This window comes from Desmodus rotundus, chromosome X (genome assembly GCF_022682495.2).
Source record: "Desmodus rotundus isolate HL8 chromosome X, HLdesRot8A.1, whole genome shotgun sequence".
In the NCBI taxonomy this organism is placed as follows: domain Eukaryota; kingdom Metazoa; phylum Chordata; class Mammalia; order Chiroptera; family Phyllostomidae; genus Desmodus; species Desmodus rotundus.
Genome location: NC_071400.1, coordinates 84,179,069 through 84,202,133, shown reverse-complemented (window position 1 = coordinate 84,202,133; position 23,065 = coordinate 84,179,069). Strand labels below are relative to the sequence as shown.

The following is a 23,065-nucleotide window of genomic DNA, read 5'->3' as shown; positions in this document are numbered from 1 at the left end:
CCTGTGTCTTTAACACACTTTTTCAAAGCTTCTGGATACTCTTCGGCATGCAGCCCATGCGAAGGTAATTGTTAGAACTCCTGCTCTGGGTAGAGTGACAAACTGAGTGGCCGAAGCCTGGCATATATACAAGACCTGGTTTTTGTATCACAAGGAGCTGGAGTGAACCTTGGCAACCGGTTCATTTCAACCTGTCATTTTACAGACAAGGAAACTGAGTCCGAGAGAAATTGAGTCCATGAGATGTAAATCTAGGATCTGAGCATACAGTCCAGGACTTTTACTTGTAAACTTGGCTTGAAGTAATTAAATTTGTTAATTGCGTCCCCCACTTAGTCCGACTGAGATGTAGTTCTTCATTTACATGGGTCAACTGAGGGACTGCGATAGGGGTTGAAATGGGGAGCACCTGCCCTGAGAAGAGAGTATATATTTCCCCTTGAGCTCTGTTTGTGAGTATGCTTTGGGTTAGAGCACGTGGAGGTGGAGCAGGGACAAGAGAACCACCATCACAGAGGTTAGTCCGGGTGAGTTCCCTCCAGGGAGAAACCTTATAAATCTTGCTACACACTTTAACCAGATCTTTCCTCCGCTTGGATTGGAAAGTTCGACATACAGCTCCTTCCTTAAACATACAGGTTGACCTCGGTTTCCAGTCTCCCAGCCTCTAATCAGTCCCACCAGTGCCCTGAGTTTAGCTTGTGTTAGTTCAGCTTGCATTTTACCGAGTATTTGCAAGTGTTTCCTTTATCTTCAATTGGGTTTCACTCCCCAAATGAAGTAAAGATACAGTTAGTTGTCTAGGTCCAAGCCTGCTTTACCTATTTACTGTTCTAATTTTGGTTTATTGTGTTAAGGCTTACATTACAAAAGCATGTGGGGTACTTTGTAGAGTGGGTTAAGGTTTTCTAGAATGGGGGCTCCAAGTGGTGCATGGGAGAGGTGGAAGACTGGAAAGACGGAGGGAGGGGGGTGGTTGGAAAGGGTTTCTGGGTCGTTTAACCATCAGGCCCACTGCGCCATCAGAACCTAACACTGGCAGCGTCAATATTGACAATTCCCTAGAGTCTTGCTACTCCAAGTGTGGTCCATGGACCAGCTTATTATAAATGCAGGCTGACGGGCCTCACTCCAGACTTACTGAATCAGAATTGGCATTTTAACAAGACACCCGGATGATTATGCACACGTTCAAGTTTGAGAAGTACAGGATTGCATGTAGTAGTATTATATTATCCCAAGAAACTATAAAGGGCCAGGACCTTAAGCAAATACCCGGTATTTGAGCAGTAGCTATTTGGTTCTTTTTTCCCATCAGGACTCCATCTCAGAATTCTGCAGCGTGCTCTGTTACAGGGTGGATGGGAGGGGAATCCTCTCCAATTTCCTCCTCTCTGCACACCCATATCTCCCCCCACTCGAGAGCTTTTACAAGCACCCTAAGCACCTTTCTCCCAAGTCCCATTCACTTAGGAAAGATTCTGCTCCTCCCCAAACTAAAGAGCGGCTGTGTAGAGGGGTTTCTACTGGAGGGACTCACAGTTTACATACAAATACGGATGAAAGCACTTTGCAAAACTGCCCGTTAGAAACAATTATCACCTTGCCACCTGAGGTTTGGAGCAGCCCCCACCCCCATCCCGCTCCCTTTTGAAATCTGGCTTAAAGTGAAATTGAGAATAAGAGAGAGGGAGGGAGAGGGGTGGAGAGAGAGAGAGAGAGAGAGAGAGAGAGAGAGAGAGAGAGAGAGAGAGTGAGTCTCCGTCGGGCATAATAATAAATCTGCCCTAAAGAGAGGTGAAAAGGGGGTTTTCATGAGCATGTCAGTTTCGGCATCGCTCTCTGTACCTTTCTGCTTCCTAGAGAAATGGAACTGTAATTTTAAGGTGGCTAACACAAAACTGGGAGCGTCCACATGCGCTGGTCCACTCTTGCCTGGAAGGACAGATTCTAATCATTCAAGGCCTCTCAGGGTCCTTTCCAAAAGATTCCCAGGCTACCACCCTCCTTCCTCTTCAATCTTCTGAAAACTAAAACTCGCAAAGCGATGGCATTCTCTGGATTGGCTAGTACTAAAATATCCATTGGGTGGCAGTAACACTATCCTCTTTATGACTTGCAGCAAACCAGAGAATGCATTCAATCAAATGAACCGATCTTGTAGAAACACTGGAATCATTTATGCATTGCAGTTTCTTTTTCTTGTTTTCGCTTCTTCCCTGGGATATTCTGAGTGGATTGTGGCTATTTATCAAGATCTTGTGGTATTCGTGGTTTGCTTGTCGTTTTCGCTCAGGATTAGCATCATTCAAGGCAAACGCATAGCTGCTTTTTTCCCCTTCACTCTTTTTTGAAAAATCATTTTTGGGGGCTGCTGAAGAGAGCTAGGACCCAGGAGACACCTTCCCAAACAGCAGGGGTTGTGTGCTTTCACATAGCAGTACTGTACAAGGAAAACCCCGTTGGATCTGTTATTGCGGGATACTTGTGAAATATACATAGGATTCTTTCTTATGGCTGCATCCCGGATCTGGAAATTTTACTTGGGGACCGAGAAGATCTGAAAGGCTACATGTATACGAAAGATTTGCAAGACTCCGGTTCCTGTCATAGAGCTCACAGACTTCCTTACTTACTGGCCTTTCTCCTTCCTTCCTTCTTCTTTTTTATTTAAAAAAAAATTTATCACCTCTTTTTCTGCTCTCTCCTCTCTCAGTCTCTCCTTTTCTATCTGCCTCTTCTTTTTTTTTTTTTTCTCCCAGTCTTTCGTTTTCCTCCCCTGCTCTGCACCTGGATTGTATCTTCGCCAAACAATCGGGCACTTTGAGAACTAACTGGAGGCAGTCTTGTAGGGAAGAGCTGTATGGAATTATCTGCTTTTATGGTGAACTTGGCATTTGTGAATGGGTATCTTGTTCACGGTGTTAATTGCTAGCAAAAACAAGAAAAAGAACACAGGAGTAAAACGTGGATTTTTCTGAATACGCATTGTGATGACCAGCAATTACCTTACCGACTGATATCCAGAGGAGAAAAATTTGGAAGACTGTTGTGGGTAAGGTCATTTTATATATGCAAACCCATCAGTGGCGTGAGCAAACTTGGGCGTTTGTACTGGGAATGGGTGACTTGGATGATTGCTGCATCGCACTGATGGCTGTGATGTGGCCGTTATTGGCACTGAATGGAATAACTGCAGTTGGGTGTGTTGGTGTATGTGTGTGTGCATGTGTGTGTGGGGGGGTCTGTATTCTGAGTGTAATTGAAAATAAAGCATCGCTTCCCACCTCCAATTATTTTGATAGGGAAGAGTGTCTTGAATTAATTCTGGGTAGTCACTCTTTTGTTTGGATGCAATATTTGTGGTTCCTGTGTTCTGGAAGAGGTAACAGCAGAGAAAGGAACACTTACTGAAGAGCCCTATTTAAAATGAAACGAGCTACTCTTTATTCATTAAAAGAAATATGTTTTCAACTCAGTGCAGCATTCTGCTGCATTTCACAGCCGCAATGGGACCAGGGACTTCCCACTTGTCAAGTTCTTAAACTTTAAGGTGATAATCATTGTTAATTGTCCTCTAGGTTGTGATTACTGGAGATTATTGAGTACCCTAGGCTACTTTTTTATCCACTGGATTATCGTTCAGAATGAAGAAGCAAAGAAAAAGCTGAAGGGGATGACCAAAAAGAATAGTGCAATATTATTTTAAATGTCACCATAATGCTTTCTTTCTCAAGTTCAATTGCCCCATAATATAATTATTTCTCCAATCCCCTAAATAGCTGAAGCTATGACCCACGTGCAGAGGAGTCCAAGGTCTGGAACCAGAAAGCATCCTTTTATTGCAATGCAGCCAGCTTTGGAAATGCAGGCAATTACATACTTCCCCTAACCTTAAGTTGAGGATGCGTCCTATCTGCCACATCTATTTTACCCTTTCTGTAAAAAGTTAGAGACTGGAGCATGAAGGATGCTTAAACATATTCTGCCTGGGAAGTGGGATAAGAAAAAAAATCAATATTGATGACGTGGTTCAGTGCACCGTACTGCAATGCTAAAGTCCCATATTCAGTACTTATGATGAGAGAATAGAGCATTTACATATGTTATATATCTCACCTGGTAGATTGATCTCAAAGGGAGGGGAGAGGATATGTGGATCTGTAGGAAGATAGATGGAAGTCGTGCATAATCGGTGATTATGTAACTTCATTACATCAGTGAGCTTCAGTCAACGATAGTGAGATGAAATGATTGTATAGAGAGAGGCTCCATCACCCTGTTAACTTTTGAGGGCTTGTAACAGCTAACGCAGGAGGAGGAGGGCCGACAGGAGATTAGCTCCAAGGGTCCTGTAAACCCTGATCTCTGTGGCGAATTTAGCATGACTTCTCATAGTGAGTTTCTGAGGGACAGCTGATCATGTAAGCTTTATGGCTGGGCAGGAGCAATTTCAACGACACCCGTGGAGAGTCCAAATGAGTGTCTGCAATGTTTCACAAGTGCCCCATTGAGTAATTGGGACTGATGATCCCAGCCAAGGTCATAGTTCTGTACCCTATGGTTGAAATATGTGACCCCAACTGAGTAGAAAGTTAAACCCATTGAAATGAAGACTGAACGGAATGACTATTTGGGGTCCTCGCTTGCATGCTTCCTGCTAGAGCTTGATGCAGATTTCAGTCTGGTGGTTCCCTCAATAAAAATGATTGCCTCCACAGTGTGTCAGAAGTGAGTGTTTGGTTCCTTTCTCTTTGCCTTGACAACCCGTTTCTGGGCCATTTTAACCCTCTGGGATAAGAGAAGTAAAAGCCTTCGAAGGTAATGATATCCTGTTAAATTAAAATAAAATAAATGGTAATGAATTCATTATTAACAAAAATCCCTGAAATAAAGAGCAGTCCATTTTCAAGTTTTACTTATTGAAATGGCTTAAAGGATGTGTTACAGCCGCCTGTGACTTTTACCATGAGATGAAATACCTGTACTGTGCTTACTGTACAGAGACAGGAATACTGCAGAGCAAAATGTCATTTTTCCTGATGGTTTATTTGGAGCTGTGATTTTCTTGAAAAGAAGATACATATCAGCTCCTTTTGGCCTTCTGCTGGTTTAGGATCTGTTTTTCCGTCAATAGATTATATATTCCCTCAAAATGAAACTCTGCTAAAATCTTAACCCTGTTGAATCAAATCATTTTCTCTTCTCACCCAGTTCTATGATTTGCCGTTACATTTATTTTACCAAAAAGGTGAAATGACTTTTTCTTTTTTTCTCTCATCATGGAGATGAGATGATGATTCCTTCGGTTTTTCCTATGGAGTCTGGTGCAGGATCTAGACATTCACTAAGTAACTTTGAAAAGGTCTGCTCACCCCAGATCAGAGCGGTGCAAGGGTGGAATGAAATTGTGAGCTCCGGTATTTGAGGTGACTTTTTTTATTTTGGCAGGACATGCCCCAAACCCTGATATGTGGTGCCAGTGGATTCGGAGGTTTGGTGTTCATATTGTGTGGGAAATTGGATGTGAAGTTAACTCCTGATTCCTTCCTTCAGGGGTCAGGGTAACACTACATCTGCTTCCATGCTGTTAGTCTCCAACTATGTGCAGAAATAACGTCTGCTATGATTTTTCCTGCACTCCTTATTTTAAAATTTTATAAATGACTTCCTCAGTTATTTTCTGACATAAGCCACACGTATGGTACCAAAATGGCATATTCTAGAAGCTTTATAAGCTCAGTGGTGGATGAGAATAATATTAGAAAGGAAAAGAAGTCTAAAAAATGACACTGACCGTGAAACATACATACACATATACACATGTCATTGCTATCTTTTTAATTGAAGACTGTACATATTCACATTAGCAAAGAGAATTGTGATCATTTTAATGGCACTTCGTAACCTGTTACTTTCTGTTGGAGATGATTATGTAACTGAGGCAGGTCATGGCATTTTTCTTAGGTATCCTACAGACCAGTAATAAAAAAAAAGCTGTGTTTAATAAGAAAGCATTTAAACATGAAAGCAGTCAACAACTTAACGTATAATATCTATTTCTCTATTTTATTGCCATTTTGTCAGCCCAGGTTATGTAGTTAGATTAGAAAATATTTGGGAAAATAGAAGAAATTCTACTTTTATGTATATAGGAAGTACTAAATTTGTCTCCTGACCAGTTGCTTCAGCAAAATCAGATTTAGCTGACAAGTAATCAGAGTATTCCTAAAACTACAGAAAAAATTTTAAAAAGAATTTTTATTATGTTTGCAACAAATGTGAAAAATTCACGTTATTGTTAAAATGACAGATAGGTGAAAATCATTTTTGACGGGCTGAACTTTGAGGATTGATTTAAGATTTATATTTTAGAGTCTCGTCATCTGTTATACACTGATGTGTTTGGGATATACTTTGTCTTACAACAGATCTAATCTTTGGTGTTTGGCGAATCTCATGTTTTTATAAAACATTCTAGTTTATCATCTGTGGCAACCACAGCACCCAAGGGTTGATTAATAAGATTTAAAAGTAGCAAGTTTTCTGGTAATGCTGAACTTACAAAGCATAATTATAAGGGCATCATTTGGGCAGCTGTAGATAAGGCCATGTCAGCATTTTTCTTATTATATTCCAATCCTATTTCCATTAGTTGTATCAGGAATCGCAAAGAGGAAGGAGTTCTGCTCTCTGAGACATCCAGGCATTGTGGAACCCTGGGCTGAGTCAGAGGACCTGAGACACACTGCAGGCTGTGGCCATTAGCAGCCGTGTGACTTCTGACCCTGCATTTTACCTCTCTGTGTTCAAAATAATCATTAAAAAAATACAACAGTTACACATTGCACTAAAGAGACAAGATATGTGTCACGCGGTGCCTTAGATATCTGGAATGATTGTTATTAAGGGTTCCCCAAAGTCGTATGAATTGAGCAGTGCATTTTTTCCTCACACCCTTATTGTAAATCTTTATAGTCGCTTTCTAGCATTGGGTACAGTTAGCTGGTGGGTAATATTGTTCAGTGAGTAAGCAACACAGACAAATGACAAGGTTTGGTTGCTAACTTTCTCAGTTCTCAGTTTTTTCATCAGCACTCAGATGAGAATAGAGTTGTCTCCAGTAACTGAAAGAAGTTGTTTTTGAATAGCATTTCAACAATGGTAACTAAGGGTTTTGTATGTGAGAGAGTGTCTTAAGATGATCGTTTTTAAGTGCTCCTGAGTAGTTAGGTGTTTCCGTTTGGGGTAACAGGAGCACAAGAACAAATATTCACAGACAGACTTGATGCTACCACTTAAAATGGGTCAGTTGACCAAAAAGCTACTCTCATCTGTGAGTTTATTAACAAAAGCATGATGGGTTTGAATACTAAGCGTATTAGAGGATATAAGGATGTAAAGATGATAGTTCTGTTTTGGAATTTGCTAGCTGCAATAATTGCTAACGTTCTTTAGGGGGAAGCAATCCCCCGTGTGTCACTATTAGCACTGCATTTCTTTAATGTTCTTGGGTCTTAACATAAATACATTGCCACGTATGCGGAGGGCGCAGTTAGTGATGTGACCTTCCGTACATGTTTTTAAGTGACTGGATACTTATGTGAAGAAGTAAGTTTTTATATTTTAGTTCAGGTAGCATGGGAAAGAGGAAAATTAATGCCGTAACTGAAAGTAAGTATATGTGCACTTGAAGAACTTTCCTGCTACAGAGTGTTCTCTTCCTAACTTGCCAGTGTCCTGCATTTTCTTGTAAGAATTCCCAATATTTCTTTGTTTCAGATAAATTGGCACATGCCTATTTATGGGATTTCACTGATGCTTTTTAAAAAGCAAGCGTTTTCTTTGTTTCCTATATTTTAAAGAGACATATTCCTTACGTCTCATGGAAATGCTTCAGACTTGCTCTAGCAGATTTACAAAGGAATATTGTAGGAATGTAGACAGGCTTGTTTATTTGACAAATTCTGGCAATCACCTTACAAGTATGCTTTTAATTTTCACCCAGAGAATGCTACCCTAGAGACCGTTACACTGCAGATAACGTTCCATTACAGACCAAGCACGTGGCTCAATGGACATACCCTTGCTGCTTACCCTGACCACTGGCTTACAGTGAAAGATCCTTAATTGACATTCTTTTTTTGGTTCCTCTGTGTAGAAACAATATTCAGGTGCTAAAACTCGAAGACTCCTAAGGCTTTTAGCTTCAGAGAAAGGATGACTGACTGGCCTGGTTTTGCTTTCTTATCACACTATCTGAAATTGCCAAGCAGTGAGCTGTGGATAAAGCAGAGGGAGAAAGCAAAGGACTTTCATATTTTGCTTCTGAAAATCCGCTCTTCCCTGTTTTCATGTTAAAACAAAAGTAGTCTTTTTCCTAACAGGCTATTCGAAGGGTGTGTTGTGGATACTATATACATATACATAAAACACAATAAATGGTACTAAATGAGCTACTTCATTCACACAAGGTCTACATGTTTAAGAATGTATATTTAACAGTAAAATTAGGTTGTATTTTGTAATAACATCCTAAGTCAGGAAATTGTGTGTGGAGTTTGGTCTCACAAAAAAAATGAAATGGACTGTGAATTGTGATCACGTAATTATAGACTTTCACTCTTTCGGTATGTTTGTTAATTATGTAGCTCATACTTTATGTGAATTGTAATAAATCACTGTATGAAAAATGATACAATTATTCATAGTGGTTTATTTTCTCATGGCCCGATCAAAGTGAGTTAATTGGTAGGTTCTTACCCTGTAAACATTTACATGTAATACAATTACGGCTTAGTATAGTGATCTCATCATTTTCTGGTATAAAATTCCCCTTTTTAATTAAAAAATTTGGAAGCCCACTTAATCATAGATGTACTTTCAGTATCAGCTGATTGAGAAAATGCACAATAATAAATTATTATGAGTATGATAATTCTTTTAAAAATTAATTTGTGTATAGTCACAACAGGTGCCACTTACATCTTTGAAGTAGATTGTTTATCCACATAGAAAGTTTGATAGATACAGATTCTGGGTTCCTTGAAGTAACTTCTGCAGTCTTGGCCAATTGAAGGCTTATATATCTGGAGTCGAGATACTTGTATTGTCCATGCACGTGAGTCATGTTTATCTTAAGTACAAAATGAAAGGCAACTGCTTACGGTGGTTGGATGTGGAACAAAGGAATTGGGTTTTGGATGGATAGACTCAGAATATCTAATTTTCTTGAGACATTCAAATTTGCAACACAGGTAAATTTGCATTCCAATTTTAAGATTCAATTATTATAATGTAAAATTGTCTAATATTATGAAATAATTGCATTTTAAAGGACAAAATAAATGTTATTTTTATTGCAGTCAGAATGAAAATGAATTGTATAAATATACCCTGAGGTGATTATAGTGGCCTCATAAGAACCTAAGGAAATTACATACGGTGCAGAAGTAAAGGACACCCCGTTATGTCATTTTAGCTCCCAAAGAAATTTTAGATGAAAGGAATGACAGTAAGTTCACAACATCTCACAATTTGTTGGCTCTCCCATGATGCATGCTTCCTGATTGCTGATCTAATACAAGTTCTCCATGGGGCATTTTAGTTACATAGCTGTTCTTCCTGTTCAGGTTAATTCTAGTGTATCTAATCCTTTGGCCTCTTGCTATATTGACTTGTGATCACTCACGTGGCGTTGGGGGACTGTATGTCTCTTTTATGCACACTGTGCCCTTCTTGACCTCATTTGATCTCTGGAGACACAATACAGGGAGAGCTGAGAGAATAGGTAACTGGTAGGGCCTCCTAGAATTTTCCATACTGTCCTCTTTCCCAATAGCTTTGTATCTCCCCAACTGCTGGGAGCTGTTCCTCCTTAGGAGTTCCTCCTTTGGCCTGACTAACCTGCACCTCCGACCTGGACACCCCCGGCATTTAGGGCCACCGTCATGGTGTCGGTGTTGCACACTGCCTTTTTGCTTCCTAAATCATCAAGGGGTCTTGTCAAAGTATTTTTAGCCATATTTTATCCCACTTCAAAGAGATGGGATTTCATATTTCACTTCCTCATCAACAGGGTCACTCTGCTCCCACAGACAATAATGAACCAGTCTGGGAATAATGCAGACAGTAGTATTTTTATAAGGTTTTCCAAGTCACCACCACCCAGCTACTAAATGAAGGAGATATAGTTGTGTGTGTGATTTTTAACATAGGAATCACTGTTAACGCGCTAAAGAAAAAAGCTCAAAATAATAGGCTCCCCCTCCTACCCTTTTGAAATTGGGAGGAAACATGCCATTAATTAGTTTTCTGACCCAGAGGAAATAGCTTAAGTAGCATGCATTTTTCATAATAAGGTGGACAGGGGTTGGGGAGGACATACTTTTTATTCTGGTCGAATCTTGTAGTGCCCTTTAATCTTATTGGGCTGACAGCTGCTTCACATCCCTGTTTGAAGAAATGACCCTGACTGTGAACGTGATGTTTCCAGCCTCTTCACTAACTATTTCAGGAAGAAAACAGCCAGGGTAGCTAAGCACAGCAGTAAAGATGGAAAAACTGAGCGGCTTAGAGTGGTAGCAGGTATTTTGTGTACACAGAAAGCTTTACGTGGCCAAGGGAGAAAATTTGAGTGTAACAAATGAATGTGGTGGCTCTCAGTGCTTGGGTTTTGAATACCCCCCGTTAAAGCCTCTAATTGTTCTCACCATGACAGAACCCCTGAATGGCACTCAAGAGGCTCCCAGCTCCACAGTGTGCAGAGGAAATGCATTCAAAGGGTCTCTAGGGGTTGTCAACTCTGCTGCTTTCCCTTGTTGGCATTGTCCTACAGGGCCCATAATAACACAGTCACAGAGCAAGCTGTTCATGTCAGTGGGTATGTTCATCCTAAGAAGTGAGCGCTCAACACTTAGCTCTAGGAGGCCACTGCCTGTCTAGTTTGTATTTCCAGGGCCCAGCGTGGTGGGGGGCATATAGTAGGTCACCAGGACATCACTCTATTTTTTAAGATTTTATTTATTAATTTTTAGACAGAGGGGAAGGGAGGGAGAAAGAGAGGGAAAGAAACCAATGTGTGGTTGCCTCTTGCATGCCCTACTGAGGACCTGGCCCGCAATCCAGGCATGTGCCCTGACTGGGAGTTGAACCAGTGACACTTTGGTTTTCAGGGCGGTGATCAATCCAATTAGCTACACCAGCAGGGCTGGTACATCACTCTTAAATGACCAGATGCCTAAGCATTTCATAATAGCAGATCAGTTTTAGGTCAGTGTTGTCCTAACCTACGCTGCATTGTAAACTCAGACAAAACTGCTGATTTAGGAAAGGAAAAAAGGAAAATTGAGTAATAAAGGAGAAAGGATTAACATTAGGTAATTTGTAACCTACAAATAGACTTACAGAGAGAAAAATGGTGGGCTCTTTCTTCTTTATTCCCTCCCTCCTTCCCTCTCCCTTCCACTGGCTTCTCCTTCCTTCCCTTCTCCCTTCCTTCCCTCCACTCCCACCATAGATATTTGAGGGCCTTTGTCATGCAAGGCGCTTGCTCTAAGAGGTCCTGCAAGGGATATAGAGGTGAGTGATACCACATATCTAGGTCCAGAGATGGTAGTCAGGGGTAGGTGGTGACAAAAAACATCACATATAACTATAATTGAAGATAGTCGACTATAGGAACCTCTAAGAGAGGTGTCAAGTATGGTACAAACTCAGGAAAGGGTCAGAACACGTGCACTTGGATGTGTTAGGATAGGCTTGTTAAAGGAGCTGAGGTTTACATTAGACTTCACAGGGTTTCACATTGGCGTGGAGAACATCTAACATTCCAGGTGGAGGGGAGATCAAGGACAAAGATACTAAGTGGGAACAAAGGGAGCGGTGCTTAGAGAAGAGCCGAAGTTCTGCTTTCCCCAGAGGATTATGGTGTGTGATGCCGAATATAAGACGATGAAGCTGGTGCCAATGGAATGGGGTTTCATGGGCATAAGGAAAACAGACCATTTTATGACCTACTCATATTTATACTTCAGTAAGAAGAGGAACAAATGAGTCTGTATCTCCAGGATATGTTTGATTCCTAGTTCTCTGACTGTCCCAAGGACTGCTGAATCCCATCTTCACTCTAAATGTCTTCATGTTGAACCCCTGTTCTCAAACAGCCGTCACGGGCACTCTTCATTCCCTGTCTTTTTTCTTCCTTTCTAAGACTAAACCACTGTCACCAGTGCTAGATAAATACAGAGGCCAAAGTTTAAGGCCACTTACTGCGTGTGTGTTTTTAAAAGCAGAAAGCAGCGTTTTATAATGGGATCTATCCATTCCAACTCTCTCTGCTTAGTAGTATTAAAAAGTTGCCACTGGCCCCCAGCAAAAATGCTGTGGTTTAAATGTCACTCTTCACTGAGGAGGTTTAAGGTTTCTTTCTTTACAGTGATGGCAACAGGAAAGTGACCCAAGAGTGGCAATTCATTTGGGAGGTAGGGCAAGATGGAAAAGGAAGCTGGGGAGAAAAAGTAAAAGGAAAGTATTTGCTATAACTTAATGGCAAAGTGGAAATATAAATTCCAAAATGGTTTTTTAAGATCATATGGAAAAAGAATAATGCTTTAGAATATAGTATAGATTTGTTCCTAGCAAGTGTGAAGTCTTCTGTTAACTACCAATAATTATAACAATTTTGAATTGTAAATGGAAATCACAAATTGAGCTTCCTAAAATTAAAAAAAACACCCTCTTTTTACCCAAGATAAAATTCTTTCCCTTATCAAATACTTTACCGACATTTCTAATAAGTAGAAGAAAAGAGAGTAGTATAGATTGGGGGTTTTTTGGTTACTTTTTCTCATCACTACATATTGAAAATTCTAGGAAGTTGGGCCATGGCCAAACATGGAAGATAAAATGAGAAAGAATGCAATTTGCTTAGGCACAAGCTAAATATTACATGTGTGATCATTAGGAATCAGCTAAAAGAACAAGGAACATAGCCTAGCTGTCAAAAACTCACCCCCTTAGCCCTAAGGATTCTGATTCAATGGTGGAATTGGGGCAAAAGAATTTGTACCTTGAAAAAATGTTTGAGGTCAGTGGGTGCACCAAGGTATGCCTCGGGAAAGCATCAGCAGAACCCTCTGTCTGTCTGTCAGTAAGGGTTCCCTTCCCTTCCCTACCGTACTTTATTATGGGTATTGGATGCTTTCCTCCATATTCTCCAAACTTCCCTACCAACTCCTCTTTAGCTTTCAACTTGGAAGCCACTTTCAACTAAAATGGCGGAGGCTAAGACTCTCCTACGCTGAGACTCTGGTGCTGCCACAATAATCAGATGATTGCTGTTCAGCAAGTGTGGCTAATGCTTGCCCTTGGTAACCACTGTCCTTTGATCCTATTAAATTGACAGAATCCCTCCTTCCAATATGTGTTTTGATTGATTAACTCCATGTGAGTGAATACAAAATACTATTTGAAGTCCCCATCTATTGTAAGGGTTGTGCTTAACACGGGCTGAAAATGTTAAATACAGTTCTTGCCATCAAACGCTTATGGGCTAGTGGGGAAGACAGATGTGTTCTCTTGGGTTCCTGGGAAACAGAAGATTTAGCTCCTTCTAAGTCAGAGGAAGAAACTGGTTGAAATATGGTTGCAAAGTGAAGCTTTAGCAAATCCTCCTGGTCCTTCAAAACTGTCTGAAATTGAGTCACACACTGAGGATTTTCCATTCCCACATCAGGCAGTCACTGGCAGTGGTCAAGCCTGGGGAAGAGGGTATATTCTTGAGCAAGACACTTCCGTGCAGTCACTAAGTGCAGTTCCCAGTGAGGGACTCAGCTGTGAGCCCTGGGCTGCAGGACGGGTACCTGGTCCCTGAAGAGCTGAGCGGAAGGTATTTGGAAACTCTGACAAGAATATTGTAATCCTTTGCCCCTTGAGGCATGCTACAATAATGCCATAGGAATTACTCAGGTAATACTGGGAAACCTGAAATGTTTGTTTAAAAGGGTAAAAAAACCCACTAAATATTATTGAGTACAAGGCCTTGCTCCATGTAGTTAAATTTCAGAGACTGTGGTTTTCTGAGGGATACAGTTGAACCCATAGTATAATTTCTCCTGGTGTAAGTTCCCAGACCATCAATGTTTAATGAGCATCTCCTCTGTGCCCTGGACTTCCAGAGGGAGAAAGGAAGGAGTTGAAAATTCAGGCCCAGAGTGTTTCCATAGGACCCATTTTTGTTCAGTGATTTATGTGCTTGATTCCAAGGTTAAGGGGAGGAGTTGGTGGGAGGTCAGGGAAGGGGCAAGGAAATGGAGCAGAGTAGCTGGGGCACAAGTTCTCTGAATTCCAAAGATAATAAGACAATTGTTTGGATTGTGTGGGATGAGGCTAGAGAGGCATAGCGAAAGTTGGCAGAAGGCAAGCCTCCATGAACTGAGTGGTAATGGAATGAGCTGAATGTAATTTACTGGTACAGAACAGACAGAGTGAAAGCAGTGTTTCATTAGTACTAGTCAGTCTGTGATTTGGATTAGTGGAGGCCTAGTTTTGAATATGATGAAGTTGAAATCATAGAAGTAATATACCCTAGAGTTCAATTTTCCCTGCAAGTGAAGAATTTCATATAACACTTCACCTTAATATTATGTAAAAATATTAATGTATTTTCTTAATGTGAGGAAAGTGACATTAGTTTAGATTTTTAAATGCATTCTTCAGCCCTAGTGAGGTGCCAGGGAGTGCCTTCTGTTTTTTATTTTCTGTAAAGACATTTAATCAAGTTGAATACACTGAGACCAATTGTGCCAGTAAATTTTTGAACTAGTGGCTGTGTTTAAATGGGAAACCACTCATTAAATCATAGAAAATCTGAATAGGAATGAACTTAGTACACCTTCTTGCTGATATATAAAAATCTCTCTATTATAACTCAAATAATTATCCATTAACAGATATTCACTTTAATAAACAACCGCTTTGACTGTTTTCCCCCTCACTTGACCTGACATTTGACTAGATGATCAGCTCAATTCAGTTCAACAAATACTCCCAGATTATGCATCTTGCCGATGCTAAATGCAAGCACTAGAATGAGCAATTTACTCATTGCCAAAGCAACGAGAGATGTACACCGCTAAGTATTTTAAAAGATTTGTCTTAAAAGAAAAAAGCAACTCTCACCATTACCACCACGTCTGCTCTAAAACAATCGATTCATTCCTTTCCTGGTCCTCGTGTGTTTTTTTGCAATTTAAAAAAAAGTTTATGGTATTTTTAAAAGACAAAGAACTCAACAAAGATAATACTCCTTTTCTGTAATAGAGAAGGAGTGTTCTTTTCTATTACAGAAAAGGAGTATTATCTCCCCTTGTGTTTATTGATGTATATGTTTTTTTTCAAATACATGGAGATTTCAACATCTGAATATATTTATTATATATTTTTTCATTCCATATGATTTCAAGGCCCCGGGATCATAAGTTGTTCTAGTTTTACTGTTTGCATCATGCTCTTTGTGCACAGTACACTTTTCTTCCTTCCTCCGAGACTGAGTCAGTTGAGTTTATCTTTGCCATACAGTCTCATGTCTTTTAAAATAAGTCATGTTATTTTAAATTTCCTACCCAAGAGCTATGTAGGTGGTATGGGAGGTGAGTGATACCTATTGGAACAGACAGCATCATAAGCTACTTAAACCTCATCTATATTTGTAAGTAAAACAAAAATTAGTATTTCCTGTTTCCAAGATTAAAATTAGCCTTAATCGGAGAAGGTGTGGGTTACTGCTCTAAGCATTGTCTTTGGACTCTCAATTTCCTGGAACTGAAGATTCAAATCCTAGTAGATCTAAACTCATCTTTTATTAGTTTCAGAACTCCTTCTAGCTCAATCTTATTCGTTTTATTTTTAGTATTAATGTTACTATGGCTATGGTTACAAAAGTATAAAAAGAACGCATATGTCCCTGGCTGGTGTGGATCAGTGGATTGAGTGCCAGCCTGCAAACCAAAGGGTTCCTGGTTTGATTCCCAGTCTAGGGCACATGCCTGGGTTGTACTGGGGGGCATCTGAGAGGAAACCAAAATTGAGAGTTTAATTTAACTTCATGGGAATCATTAGTTAAGTCACAGATGTTAAGTAGACCTGGCTATTATAATGTTACCACTTCAAGAAAGAATGACAGCACCCAAAATGTGTATTTGTATATATACACATTTACTTCTTGAGAATCTCAAAAGGTAACTGGAAATTATTTAATGCCAAAGGACAATCTCTTTAAAAACTTGCCTGCGTGAAACCTAATTTTATGCTGAAAATATTAAAGTGTGGGATAAGTTAAGGCAATGCACAAAGTGTGTTTAGCCCTAACCTCAGTATCCATACAAAAAAGGGCTATATTGGGCCCCAGCTGGTGTGACTCAGTGGATTGAGTGCTGGCCTGTGAACTAAAAGGGTGTCTGGTTCAATTCCCAGTCAGGGCATATGCCTGGGTTGTACTGCGGGGCATTTGAGAGGAAACCACACATTGATGTTTCTCTCCCTTTCTTTTTCCCTCCCTTCCCCTCTCTCTAAAAGTAAATAAATAAATCAATAAAATTTAAAAACAAAACCAAAAAAGGGCTATATTGACCAGGACACTGACCATTGAATACAATAAGCTTAAACCAAGAACTTTGTGGCTGCCAGCACTACTGTGAGGTATACGGAATTTTCCTCTGATGTACTTCTGCCTTCAGTTTAATCAGCTCTTGACTTCTCTTGACCCCCAAGTGCTAACTGAAATAACTTTGGTTTCTGAATGCTAAGTGTTCTCTATCACAGAGAGGACTATTTTTCCTGAGAATGTTAGGTGCTCCCAAACTGCCACTAGCCATGTCTTTTTCTCATCAAGTGTACCATTTAAAAAAGTTTACTTCTCACCCTGGCTGGCGTGGCTTGGTGGACTGAGCACCAGCCTACAAACCAAAGGGTCGCCAGTTTGATGCCAAGTCAGGGCACATGCCTGGGTTGCAGACCAGGTCCCCAGTAGGGAGCATTTGAGAGGCAACCACACATTGATGTTTCTCTCCCTCTCTTTCTCCCTCTTTTCCCCTCTCTAAAAATACATAAAATCTTTAAAAAGTTTACTTCTCTGTGTATTCCCCACTTGAATGTAAGGCTGAGAGGACAGGACCCCATCTGTCAGGTTCACCACATCTCTTTGGTGCCTAGGAGAGTGCCTGGCCTGTAGTATATGACTCAATAATTATGAAAGAATGGAAGGGAAAGAGGGAGGGAGAGAGGATTCCCCAAGGTGTCCTGGTCTCAGCATGGTAATAGGAGAAAGTAGAGTTTAATGAAACAACAAAATTAGCCGAAGTTGGTACATATAAGGCCTTTGCATTGTAAAGGTTTTGTTCATGAAGCAATTTTATTTGTACAGTAAAGGTGTAGTATCTGTTGTCTCCGTCAGCTCAGAACTGTGTCCCATCACAAGTTCTCAACTGCCAGGTCAGTTAATCGAATACCTGGAATACCAAGCTGAGGACTTAGAACTTATAGCTAAAGGTTTTGGTTACATCCACAATGCAGAAAACAGCCCTGACTCGTGTGGCTCAGTGGGTTGGTGTCATCCTGCAAACCAAAATGTCACTGGTTCGATTCCCAGTCAGGACACATTCCTGGGTTGCCATCCCTATCCCCATTTGGGGACGTGCGTGAGAGGCAACTGGTTGATGTTTCTGTCTCTCTCTTTTTCCCTCCCTGCCTTCCTCTCTAAATATACATAAATAAAATCTTTAACAAAAATATTCCCTCCCTTCTTCTCTCTCTAAAGATAAGTAAAGAAAATCTTTAACAAAACTAATGCAGAAAACAAAAACAATGTTTTAGGACCATTAACCTGACAAAACTGTTTAAGGTGTGTGAAGCAGAAATAGACTGGAGCCTATTTTAGGCAGTTACTGTATTTTAATGCATTACAATGTGACAAAACTCATATTTTAGCTTCATATTTTTCCCCTACACATAAGTATCCATTATGAAGAAGCTTTAATAAAAACATTGAATTTTCAATTTTCTTCACCTTCCTAGTATTAATATATCTTCTCCTAATTGCAGAAGCTATCACGGCATATTAGAATTGTCGTTAGAATCAAGGTAAGTCTGAGTTCCAATTTTGGCTTTAACATGTATTAGCTGTGGAACCCTTGACAGGTCACTTAGTGTTTCAGAGTTTAGGTTTCCAAATATCTAAAGAAAAAAAAAAATACCTACCTTTTGGACAGCCATTTTCAACTAGTGTGCCACAAGGAGTTTTAAAACATGCAATACCTGACTGTCTAGTCAGGAGCACTGAATTCTTTTCCCTTAAATTGTCAAATAAAAAAATGACAACAACTGCCCTGGCTGGTGTAGTTCAGTGGATTGAGTGCCAGGCTGACAGCCAAAGGGTCTCTGGTTTGATTCTCAGTCAGGGCACATGCCTGGGTTGCGGGACAGGTCCCTGGTGGGGGGCACACATTGATGTTTTTCTCTGTCCCTTCCCTCTCTAAAATTAAATAAATGAAATCTTAAAAAGAAAAGAAATAAATAAAAAGACAACGGCCAACCCAACAATAGCTGTCTGGTGGGAATGAATCAAAAGGATATCTGTTTTTGTCATATCAGCAAAATATATACTTTTTGGTGTGCCACAAAATTTTAATAATTAATTTATGTGTACCATGAGATGAAAAATGTTAAAAAGTGCTGCTTTAGGATTATGAGGAAAGTAAAAGTAACACTTGTAAAGCATATAATGCAGTGCTTGACAAATAGTAGCTGCACAATTAATGGTAATCCTTATTACTTTAATATTTTAACGTGTATTATTAAAATATAGCAGTTAAGGACATTCTTTACTTCTCTCACTATAGCCAGTGATCAATTTTCCATACTAATTTTACTGATGTGTAAGCAGCATTTCTACAATGGGTCACTGCTTGTCCTTGGTGTACTTTGGTTCACTTGACTTTCGGGATAACATAGTCTCTTAGTTTAACTTCTATTTCTTTTTAAAGATTTTATTTATTTATTTTTAGAGGGAGGGCAAAAGAGGGAGAAAGGGAGAGAAACATTGATGTGTGGGAGAAATATCAATCGGCTGCCTCTCACATACCCCCAGCCCGGGATCTGGCTTGCAACCCAGGCATGTGCTCAGACCTGGAATCGATTGGGTAACCTTTCAGTTTGCAGTCTGGCACTCAATCCACTGAGCAACACCAGCCAGGGGTTAACTTTTATTTCATTTTCTCCTTTTCAGTCTCCTTTACTGGTCTCTTCCCTTCTCTCTTCTTCATGTTGGAATGCCCTATGGCTCAGCTCTAGCTCGTCTCCACAGTCTACATTCACCCCTTAGTAACTGCATCCTCTCACATAGCTATACATACCATCTCTGTCACCATCTCCGAACATTATACCCCCACCTCGTTCTCTCTCCTGAACTCCAAACATATATGTCTAACTGCTTATTTGCCACCACCATCTACTTGACATTTGTCACTTATTTGTCCAAAACTGAACTTCTCTTTCCCCACCCAAATCTACTCTAGTCACAGTTTTCCCATCTCGGCGGATGTCAGTTTTATCCCTTCATTCGTTCAGGCCAAAAATCTTGGAATCATCTACCATGCCCCTCTCTCTCTCACACACCACATCCAATATATCATCAAGCCCTGTTGGTACTGTCTTCACACATACCCAGAATCTAACCACTTCTCACCACCCGTACTACCAATACCTTTGTCGACACCTCCATTGCCTTTTTCCTAAAGTGCAGTGGTAACCTCCGAACTGACTCCCTGCCTCTGCCATTACCCTCTACTGTCCACTCTCCACACAGCGACTACTACTGTCCTTTGAAAATGGAAAGCACACGTGTCATTCTACTACTTAAAGCCCTGCAAAAGTTGCCTGCTTTACTTAGAGTAAAAGCAAAATACTGTGCTTACAATGGCCTAGAGACATCGGCCTGCATTCCTTCTTTGACTTCCATTTCCCCTCCGTACCCAGCTTTCTCTCGGTTTATTTCTCTCCATCCTAAACTTGCTATTCTTTGAATGTGACAGGTAAGCTGTTGCTTTTGGACCTTTGCACTGGCTTGTTCTGTTTATCTGGAGCATTATTTCCCAGACGTCTCAAGACCGACTTTCTCACCTCCATCGCTTCTTGGCTTTTATGTGTCACTTTAGCATGTATGCGTCAGCTACCCTGACCACACCCTCTTACATCACAACACGCCCACCTCTACACTTCTGATCTCCTTGTCCACTTTTGAATATTTTTAGACACTTCTTATCTCATAACATTTTTCATAAATCACATTTTTATTTTGCATATTGGTTATCAGTAGAGTTTTAGCTCCATGAGGGCAGGGATCTTTTAAAAAAAAATTATTTTTAAAGAAGGGAAGGAGAAAGAGAAACATCAATTGGTTGCCTCTTGAACACCCCCAACTGGGGATCTGGCCTGCAACCCAGGCCTGTGCCTTGACTGGGAATCGAACCTTTTAGCAACCTTTTAGTTTGAACAACATTGCCCAACCAACTGAGCCACACCAGCCAGGGCAAGGGAAGGGATCTTTGTCTGTTTAGTTCCTTAAGAACAATGTAAATCTAGTAAAAACAATTGTTAAATTGTTAAATGAATAAATATTGTTATAAAATAGATGTAATAATCATTAATATCTAATGATACTGTTGTGAAGATTTAAATATGATTGTGCAGTTAAAGGGTGTTATCACCAGGCTTGACACATATTGGGGGATCAGTAAATGGTGGCTATTCTTAAGTGTCTCACAGAAGTTAAGTCACGTGGTTTACACCAAAACTCAAAAGTATTACCACATGAACCTTTCCTATGAAAGTTTCATGAAGTGGCACCATGGAAAGAGAATATCTGCTCTAGGTATAGACAAACATATCTTACTTTATTATGTTCATCTAGAAAAGAGAATGATACACAAATATTCAGCAATAGTTGATGGCTTAAATATGTCAGTAAAATAAATTGACACTGTTCTTTTTACTTTATACCAACTAAACTTCATATAATTAAACAAGTTATTGGCAATTAAATATTCTTTAATATATGACATTTTTAAATATTGCATTAAGATAATTTATAAGATTATCGAGATCTTCCCAAGAGCTAAAGAGCTGACGAAAACAATATTCCCACAATGCATTTGAATGAATAACCTATTTTTTTAAATAGATTCCAAGTACACTTTGGATTGTTCAACATATTTAAAGTCTTTGGTTCTTTCCCACATTTTATAAATAGAAAAAAATAATTGTAATGAGGTATTCTTGTGTGAATCACAAATAAAGGTTTTAGTGTGTGGTATTCAATGGAAAAGAAATACTTTATTTTTCTATCTTTATTTGTAAAAACACTGGAAAATAGTTATAACTGGAAGCCTTTTGTAAGTCAAAACAAAAAGTATCATTTCTGACTATTGAATGGATGTTCTCATTTTGTCCCTTTCCCAATCATCAGTTGCCTATTCTAATAAAGTACATTCATTCTTCTATATGTCATTCATATAGCTTAGTCTTTTCCAGAGAACTTACAAATGTTTTACTGCCTGCCAAGCCTTCAGTAATTAAACTAGATGATAGAATGTGCCCATAGTTTATTCTGTGGATCTCTGACTATAGATTCAGGGACCTACATTAAATCAGGGGTGAATGATACACTTACATATTTTTTTCTTCCACTAAAAGTATTTTAAGAGTGTTGACTCTGGAATTTACTAAACAGGCAATTTGTGGATACATCTATTGCCATGTTTTCTTATTCTTTCATTATCTTGGGTGTTGTCCATACAACTTCATCTCTGTTCTTGAAGTTTGATATGTCCAGATATTCTCCTATTCCTGCTAAAGTTCGCTAATTTGTTTACCACCAGAAAATGGGGGAGAAATGGAGGAAGGAAGGGGAAAGAGAAAGAAGAACAGCAAACTTCACATTATTGACTGGATGTTACCATAGATCTAAACAGTGTAAGTTTTCTTCTAACTATTTTAGCAAAACCACTTTTTCTAGGGTTTTTATTGCCACCCGTGCTTACTTCACTTTGTACTCCTCTGCTGATTGTGGGTGGATGGAGTTTGACTATTTCAGAATAGTTACTAGTGGGTGGGTTCAAGAATCTTTAGTGGGTTGAGAAAAAAGCCATGTTTATATAGATGTGATCCTTCTATTAAAATCCTGAGAGTGAGTAATATTTAATGGCTATGTTCACCACGCACATAGCACAGTCCATCTGTACAGGATCCAACAGTATGTGAAGAGAATTCCATGGGGGCTTTGGATTTCTATGAAGAGTTTGTGTGCATGGGTTCTAATCTCCAAAATTTGATTTTGTTCCTTGGTAGACAAAGTTTCTCTCCTGAGGGCATTACATGGGCCTGGATGCCTTTGGGTTTTTGATAACCCAAGATGCTTGAAATAACCGAAGATCTCGACCAGATGCTATGAATCTGTCAAGACTTAGTTTTCCAACTGCAGCAGATTCAAGCATATAGCTTTAGGGCCTTGGGTACATTGCTTTGACTTTAGATATAATACGTTTATGTTGATTGGCTTTCTATTGTGGGTAGCTGTGGTAGTCACATGATCTACTTAGATACCAAGTTGGCACATTCTCCATTGTTTTGAAGTCCAGTTGTTTTATAGTTTGAAATACAGAGCTGGTGGAGACTAGTGAAGCTATTTGGTGGTGAAAGCACCATTACACTTAAGAACAATTTCTGTATGGTCAGGCCACCAGAAATTGCAACGAGCTTTTCAAAATATAGAAGATTTGCCCTGGCTGGTGTGGCTCAGTGAATTGAGTGCTGGCCTGCAAACCAGAGGGTCACTGGTTCCATTCCAGTTAGCGCACATGCCTGGTTTGTAGGCCAGGTCCCCAGTAGGGGTCACGTGAGAGGCAACCACACATTGATGTTTCTCTCCCTCTCTTTCACCCTCCCTTGCCCTCTCTCTAAAAATAAGTAAATAAAGTATTTAAAAAATATAGAAGATTTTTACTGATGGTTC

General features: G+C 39.8%; 1 protein-coding gene across 1 annotated transcript in view; it reads left to right on the top strand.

The window, feature by feature from the left end:
- The first annotated feature begins 2,143 nt into the window (after positions 1 to 2,143).
- The window catches only part of IL1RAPL1 (interleukin 1 receptor accessory protein like 1), a 1,180,423-nt gene continuing 1,159,501 nt past the window's right edge, over positions 2,144 to 23,065 (top strand). Inside the window, exon 1 of the mRNA XM_024569872.1 lies at positions 2,144 to 3,055. The gene's annotated coding sequence lies outside the window, so the exon portion shown is untranslated. The remainder of the gene's footprint in view (positions 3,056 to 23,065) is intronic.